We start from the raw sequence: 9295 nt of genomic DNA, 5'->3' as shown, positions 1-9295 counted from the left end.
GACCCAACATTGGTGACCCCGACGTACCCAGACCCCTAATATATTAAAAATCAAGTGAGTTTAGTGAACTTCAGTGAACAAAGTAAGTGCCAATTTTGATGATGAATCCGGTACAAGGACAGTCATCTCAGACTGCCGCCCAGCAGGGGCAATTCAAGCCGGAGTTTAGTGATGTCTCGACAATTTCTGTGACTAGCGGACGGAAATTAAAGATATAGATAATCTGGCCACTGTGGCTGACAAAATCATGGAGACTTCGCAGCCACAGATTTCTGAGTTATCATCGCCTCAACCTATTAGAGACGATAAGATTTTGGCTGAAATTGCGAAACTGAGCGTTAGGTTAGCTAACTTAGAGAGATCTCGCAGCACTTCGCGGAGGAGAGACTCCAGTAGTTTCCGTCAACGTTCCCGGTCTCGCAATCATAGCCAGACCCGTCGCAGCCCTCAGAACGAGGATTGGCTCTGTTTCTACCACTTCCGTTTCAAGGAGCGCGCCAACAAGTGTGTGCAGCCCTGTTCCTGGAAGAAGGGATACTAGAATGTGCGCAGGTATATGAGGCGGATATCTGTGCTGTTTCCCCAACGCATCGCCTACGTGTTATGGACTACAATAGTGGTTACAATTTTTTAGTAGACACAGGTGCGAATGTTTCTGTTCTTCCGGTAAGAAAACGTTCTTGTATTAATTATTTTAATTTATCCGATTACAAACTATACGCAGCTAACGGTACCGAACGGAACGGAACGGAATTCGAACCTTCGGTGTTAAGTCACTAGAGCTCAAATTGCGTTTACGTCGTCCATACCGCTGGGATTTTATCGTAGCCGAGGTAAAACAGCCAATTCTCGGTGCTGATTTTTTAAGCGCATATAGTTTGTTAGTGGATGTAAGGTCACGCAAGTTGATAGATAAGGTGACAATAGTCAATTCGGTTTATCTATTAATCTCAGTAAATGTTGTTTTGGAAAATCAGAATTTGAATTTTTAGGGCATACAGTATGTAAGAATGGCATTCGACCTTTGGGCAGCAAAATCGAAATTATTAAAAAATATCCTAAGCCTAAAACGATTGATGAGTTACGTCGTTTCTTAGGAATGGTTATTTTTTATCGTTCTCATATTCCCAACGCAGGTAGGTATCAAATAGTTTTAAATAAATATTTACGTGGTGCGAAGAAAAAAGACAAAACACCCATTGTGTGGACATTCGGTGCTGACGACGTAGCTCAAATTCTTGCGTTGGAGTTTTACAACAATATGTAGATAATAAGTGGAAACCGTTAGGTTGTTTTTCGCAAAAAAAAAACAGATGCTCAAACCAAGTATTGAGGAGGTTAGGAACAAAAGGTGACATTTACGTATTTGGCTTAACGCGTTTTTTTTTTTTTGCTAATCGACTCAAAACCCTGAATTCTACCATTCTATGCAATAATACTATTCAAAAGGCATCTAATTTCGTAGAAAAATCGACCTCAATAGTTGCTTCCGGTACAAAATGTGACATTTTTATTCAACCATAGCAGTGATCAAGACATCAGTATCAAAGTGACATTTTCTTACTAAATACATCTAACGTTGCTAAAGTCGTATCAAAATGGATACATTTGCATATGACATTTGAATATGCATAGAAAAGAAACTTGTGAGAAATAGAACTGAAGCAGTAGTCAAAACATTCAGAAACTATAAATTTCAAAGCATCGAAGAAGAAAAGGGTAGAAACCTATTGAAGCGCAATACCAACTTAACCAATGTCAATTTAGAGGAGAAAGAATTAGGCCATTTCATTAAAGGTGCGAAGAAAAAAGATGTTGAAAGTTTACTGATTAAACAATTTGGAGCAGACTGGCAAAATGAACCCACCTTGAAATGGTATTGTGACATTTTATACGAATACAGTACTGAAAATGATGAAGATATGGCAAATTTTAATGCTGCCTGTGACTGTTTAGAGCCAGATTGTGGAGAGTTACAAGTGTAATAAAAACACATATTTTTGAATAAATATTTTTCTTTATTTACTTTATTCTGTTAATTTCAAAAGGTGACATTTTACAACACTATTGAATCAAATGGTAACATTTACTTACTATATGATCATAAGGTGTCATTTCATAAATTCTTAACCAAATATTGGCTTCATTTTAACGTCTACATAAATACTTTTAAATACCTTAAAGTCTAGCTACTAATTGACACATATATGAATAATAAAATTACAAAATAATTGTATAGTTCAAGATGAATATTTATTTTCTCGATTTACTCAGAAACATGAAAAGTGTAAATGACACCTTTTGTTCCTAACCTCTTCACTTATGATCGCGAATTACTAGCAATTTATTTAGCGATTCGTCATTTTAAAGATTTAATAGAAGGCGGTAAGTTACATATTTACATAGATTATAAGCCCTTAATTTACGCTTTTAAAAAAACGAGGTGCGAAATGGAAACACCTAGACGCATAAGACAGCTAGCATTCATTAGCGAGTATACTACCGACATTAGACATAGCCAAGTATGTGTATGATGGTTGGATATCGCGTTTCGGTTGTCCTTTAAGGATAACCACCGACCAGGGACGCCAGTTTGAGAGCGACTTATTTGCTAGCTTATGGTGTTGCTAGGTATCAATAAAATCCGAACAACTCCATATCACCCACAAAGCAATGGCGTCATAGAAAGGTGGCATAGATGTTTAAAAGTTTCATTAACAGCGCGTTTAATTCAAAAATCATCATCCTGGGTTGACGAATTATCAACCGTATTGTTAGGTCTTAGAGCAGCTATTCGAACGGACAGTAAACTTAGTGCAGCCGAGATGACGTACGGTCAAACACTTCGCCTGCCGTCCGATATTTTTAATAAGGAGGAAATCACAACATGTGATGATTGCACCTACGTTCAAAAGTTGCGTGGCATTTTGAACAGTTTTAGACCTGATCACAAGTCTCATAGTAATTCGTCATTTTTTGTTCATTCTGATCTGAAAGACTGTGAATATGTTTTCATTCGTAACGAGGTACATAAACGATTAAAGCCAACGTATGATGGTCCGTACCGTGTGTTGAGTCGTAAATCTAAGGTGTATAAAGTTGAGTTTCCTAACAGAAATGTTCAAATAGCTATTGACCGATTGAAACCAGCATATTTCTTATCGAATTCAAGTGCGACAGTTAAACATGACGACGAATATGACACCGACTTACGTACTACGCCGCCACACTCAGGTTGTGTTACGCGGAGACCTGTACGTTTTGCTGATGTTAAGTTTTAAGCGCTCGTTGTATCAAAATATGTTTAAGCTATCGAATAACATTTTTATTATTATTTTTTGTGAAACCACTAGATCTCTACATTATGTTTTATACACATTTTTTGTACCCATATTACAAAGACTACGGACCTGAAAACCGCACTAACCACCTACTACGCCTGCGCATGCATGGCTAAACTACGGTGTAATAATGTGTGCACCGACGCACCAGCACTATTCACAACTCAAAAAAAGTTAATTCGGATCATAGTTAACATAGAACAAACAGACAGCTACAAACCACATTTCATGAAACTAAACATTATTACTCTACCCTCATTATACATATTGGAAATCTGTAATTTGCCCATACACACAAAGAATTTTACACCACACGCGAGGACAAACAGACAAGATACACACTTCGACACAAAAAAACGCTTAAACCTACCATCTTCCCGATTACAAATACATGCATCTAGCCCACTAGTCATGTCAATCAAAATTTATAATAAACTACCTGAGACACTAAGAAATGAAAAAAAGATACATATATTTACAAACAAACTAAAAAACTTCTTATACGTAAATGTTATTATAGCGTTAATGAGTACCTAGAAGATAAAAATATAGTTTAATGTCATGATTATTAATCCCTAAATATACAAAATTCAATAAATAAAAAAATGTTATTCTATGTAATTGGTACTAGCCTGGAGTGTGAAGTTGTATGTGCTATTTTGTTGCTATTAGTTATGTGATATAGGTTTTGTAATGCCTTCTTTTGCTGTGCCCTAACAGGGTCCATAATATTGTACCTAACTTTAAGCCTCTTAAACATCTTTTGTAACGTTATGGAATGCAAATAAATAAATAAATTGTTATTTCTACATGTTATTTACACAGAAGTGTAAAAATGCATGTAGAAACACTTATTCATTTTTGTGTAAACAGAAAAGATTCAAAAACGTTTATTATGTATTTTTTTATGAAAGAAGAAGAAAGAAACGACAAGTGTTAAGCAATAAATATCAGTCACGTGATAATTACGGATTAAATTAAATGAGTCATTATATTACTCGTTTAATTTAATCCTGGCCCATAAGGAGATGACCCAACAACATGTGGTGTGGTTAAAGTAATATTTTTTTTTAATGTGGTAACTCATTGATATTTGGCCAGAAAGGAAGTTAGTTGACTACTATGTGCCTGCGCAGTATAACAAAAACTATGCAAACACTAGGATAATAATAGATGGAACTGAAATTCCACTTAAAAAACGTAAGACCCCAATATCACAGCGGCCTACATGCAGTTCTTATAAAAATCAAATTTCTATGAAATTCTTAGTAAGTGCAACACCTGGGGGGTTTTTTACTTACTCTTCAGAGGGTTATGGTGGCTCAACTTCAGACAGGCAAATGATTGAGAGAAGTAGTTTACTTGAAAAATGTGAACCCAGAGACAGTATTATGGCACATCGTGGATTTAATGTGCAAGATACATTTGCAGTAAAAGGCATTGGTATAAATATTCCCACCTTTTTAAAAGGAAAGTCTCAAGTAAGTGTTGCAACTGTGAAACAGGATAGACAGCTAGGCAAAGAGTGCACATTGAATGTTTAATAGATCTAAGAATGGCCTTTAATAAATCAGATTTAAATCCTTAGTAAGTACCCCTTAGCTTCCCGAATTTTCTTTGTTTGTATAATGTTGTGTAATTTCAGGAAAGATTGTAAATAAACAAAGAGTGTGATTCACACTTTAAAATCGACTGCGAAAACAGAGCAAACTTTGTCCACCAAAGCCTCACTTTCGCTATTCACGAAGCACAAACAATCAATATCAGAGACTGAGAACAACAAGGAGAATAACTGCAAGCTGTATCTTTCCTACAAGCAATTGGCAGAAGCGAAGAAACATTGCTAACGAGTCAGCTACAAGCTTTATTGTATCATACAACCGGCCGCATTTTATTATACCAAGAAAACATCATTCGCAGTTCAGATGAAGGGAATGTTAGTCACATGAAATTCAAATAGGGTAGTAACGGAAGTTCAGGACAAATTGAATATTAACAGAAATTTTAGGATGAACGCGTAGCAGATGCGAATGTATTTTTTACATTGCTAGTACCCTTACAACTCATTTCTGTAGATCCACAATCAGAGGCAGCAGTCGTGATTTGGAGGAATCCTACATCATTGTCTCCTCTATTTTGTAGACCATTAAGACCATTTTGCACAAAAGTGCAGAATCTACGGTCAGTGAGGTGCAATATATTGAAGAGCAGGTTTATGTGTATTTAGATCTCAAACTAGATATAAATTCATCACATATCAGTAATATTTTCATATCGAAATCAAATACTGAGAAGACTATAACTATTATAAATAGCAAAATATAGATGTACCTACTACTAGCGACATCTTGTACCAAAGTGTCATCAAATGTTGTCTATGAGATTCTTTACTTTTGTCTTTAGAAAATAAAGTTCAGTTCTTTTCCGGTACTCGCTCAGTCACGTTGTTTTATTACAGGTTATGGGCCCAGGCCGCTCCTGGCTCATAAAAAGTACTTAGTTCTCGCGACAGTATAATTATTTATTATCAGGACATTATCGATAATAATAATTCGTGGCAGAATAGGACTAAGTGTGTTGAGTTGTGCAGATTTATTGTGTCGCGTCAGGCATCAGTAATGGCGTCCAGTTCGAACTATCACATTAGTGTGCCGAAACTGCAAGGGCGTGAAAATTACAGTGAATGGTGTTTCGCAGCAGAAAATTTCCTTGTCTTAGAGGGAATGGTTGGGTGTATCAAACCTGAGCCCCACGTTGCTCCAGCAGCTGCAACGATGCGAGAACAAAAGCGAAGTTGATTCTAACAATTGACCCGGCTCTTTATGTTCATATAAAGAATGTAGCAACATCGAAAGAATTGTGGGATAAATTGAAGATGTTATTCGATGACTCGGGATTTACAAGAAAAATAAGTCTTCTGAGGAATTTAATATCTATTCGATTAGAAAATTGCACTTCGATGACGTCATATGTAACACAAATTGTTGAAGCTGGTCAGAAATTACAAGGTACGGGTTTTGGCATAAGTGATGAGTGGATCGGATCTATCATGTTGGCTGGATTATCTGAAAAATATATGCCCATGATAATGGCAATCGAGCATTCGGGCATGATAATCACAACCGACGCCAAAATTGATGGACATGGAACCGGAAGACAGTGATGCCAACAATGCGTTTGCTTGTTTCCGCAAGAATCAAAGAATCAAATCAAAGAGTGTAAATGGTGAGAATGAACGAATGTCGACATCTGTCAAAGAAAAACAACACGTCAAATGTTATAATTGTAAACAACATGGCCACTACCGTAATCAATGCACTTATAAAGATAAATCTTATAAGAATTCTGAAAATAAATCGTCAAAAACAAGTAATGCATTCAGTGCCGTGTTTTTTAGCAGAATATTTGACAAGAGTGTCTGGTATGTCGACTCTGGGGCAAGTTCGCATTTGACAAGCAATAAAGATTGGATGGTCGACGAATTTTATTCTGGGTTCACCAAGGAAATCATGGTTGCTAACCAGAATAAAATCCCAGTGTTGTGTTGTGGAAACGTAAACATAACAACATCAACTGGAAGGATGTGACTTTAACATAACTGTTGAAAAAGTGTTGTGTGTGCCCAAATTATCTACCAACTTATTGTCAGTAAGCCAACTGATAAGGCAGGGTAACAAGGTGTATTTTACAAGCGATGTATGCGAGATATTTAATAAACAGGACACTCTAGTAGGGACTGCATCACTTATAAATGGAGTTTATAAACTAAATACTTCATCTTGTTTGGTGGCAGCAACAGCAGAGTCTCCAGAAGTTTGGCATCGTAGATTGGGACATGTCAACAGTGATAACATGAATAAAATGCAGGATGCTGTGGAGGGGGTCAAATTAACTGAAAAGGCCGACATCAACAAGTCCAACTGTATAGTGTGCTGTGAAGGAAAGCAAAGTCGGTTGCCCTTCGATAATAAAGGAAACAGGAGTACTAAGCTATTGGAAATAGTACACAGTGATATATGTGGCCCAATGGAGAATGTATCGCTAGGAGGATAAGTACTTTCTCATTTTTGTTGATGATCACAGCAGCATGACATATGTTTATTTTTTAAAAGGTAAAAATGAGACTACAATATTTTAATGAATATAAAGCAAGAGTTGAGAATTCAACGTCAAATAAAATTAAATTACTTAGAAGTGATAATGGCACAGAGTTCTGTAACAGATATTTTGATAATTATTTGAAGAAAATGGGTATAATTCATCAAAGAACCAATCCCTATACTCCTGAGCAAAACGGGCTTTGTGAACATATGAATAGGACTCTGATCGAGAAAGCAAGATGCCTTTTATTTGATGCAAGATTAGGCAAGGAATTTTGGGCTGAAGCCATTAACACAGCAGTCTATTTACAAAATAGAATTGTAATAAGTGGATTGAACCACTGTACACCGTACGAATTGTGGACAGGAGGCAAACCCAACCTCAGTCATTTAAGGATTTTTGGTAGTACTGTCATGAGACATATACCCAAGGAGAGAAGACGTAAGTGGGACAAGAAATCAGAATAATGCATACTGGTTGGTTACCCTGAGGATGTCAAAGGGTATAGGTTATACAATCCTTCAACAAAGGCTATTATAACCAGTTGAGATGTTGTCTTCATAAATGAAAAGTTATCTCATCAAGAAAATATGATTTGAAATGTAAGTGGTAGAAGACAAACCAGCAAAAAATAGTCCACATACATCTTCAGTGGGAGAGGTGTCAGACCATGATGGAGAGGATTCATTCATTTTAACGAATGACATGGATGAAACCTATGAGGAGGAGTCCATGACATCTGAGGAAGAACAGCAACCAGAAACCACATCAAAGTCACAATGGGTGAGACAAAAACCAAAAAGGTTTGTATATATGTGCACAGAACAGTGTAATGAATATTTTAGTGATGAACTGACATTAGAAGAAGCACTAAGGGGACCAGAGAAGGAGCAATGGGAACAGGCAGTGAAAGAAGAGCTGAAAAGCTTTGAAGACAACAAAGCGTGGGAAGTTGTTGATATTCCTGCAAGTGGCAATATAGTTAAGTGCAAGTGGGTTCTAAAAAAAAGTGTAATAGTGAAAATAATGTCCGCTATAGAGCCAGACTTGTGGCTAAAGGGTGTAGTCAAAAATATGGTGTGGACTATAGTGAAACATTTTCTCCAGTAGTACGGCATACAACACTTAGGTTATTATTCGCATTATCCAACCGTGCAGTTCAACCTAGAAGTAACACATCTTGATGTGAAAACTGCTTTCTTAAATGGAGATCTGTCTGAGCAATATATATGCAAAAGCCTTTAGGTTATGTCTGTCCAAATAATAAAGTTTTAAAATTGACCAAAGCTATATACGGTCTCAAACAGGCATCTCGTGCATGGCATAAGAAAGTGGATGGTTGCATTTTAGCTAATGGTTATATTAAGTCCCAAATAGAGCAATGTTTATATACAAAATTTGCTGGCAGCAGTAAAACCATCGTGACATTATATGTCGATGATTTCTTTGTATTCTCAAATGATAGAAATGAAACTAGTAATCTTAAGAATATGTTGAATAAGATTTTTGTATTAAAAGACTTGGGAATTGTAAAGGAATGTTTTGGCATGTCAGTTGTATTTGATAAACAAAATAATAATTGTATTGTGACTTTAAGTCAAGAAAAATATATTGATAGATTGTTGACTAGGTTCAATATGGTTGATTGTAACACTGTGAATACTCCAATGGAGGTCAACTTAGGTTTGAAATATAGTAAGGGCAAAAATGCAAACATTGAAGGTTATGTTGATGCAGACTGGTGCAGTGATGTTAATGATAGGAAATCATATTCGGGATTTTGTTATACTTTGTCAGGGTCTGTTATATCTTGGAGTTGTAGTAAGCAAAAATGTATTACACTTTCTAGTACC

This window comes from Pieris brassicae, chromosome 14 (assembly GCF_905147105.1).
Source record: "Pieris brassicae chromosome 14, ilPieBrab1.1, whole genome shotgun sequence".
NCBI lineage: Eukaryota > Metazoa > Arthropoda > Insecta > Lepidoptera > Pieridae > Pieris > Pieris brassicae.
The sequence above is the reverse complement of the archived record's forward strand: the minus strand, read 5'-3'. Positions refer to the sequence as shown.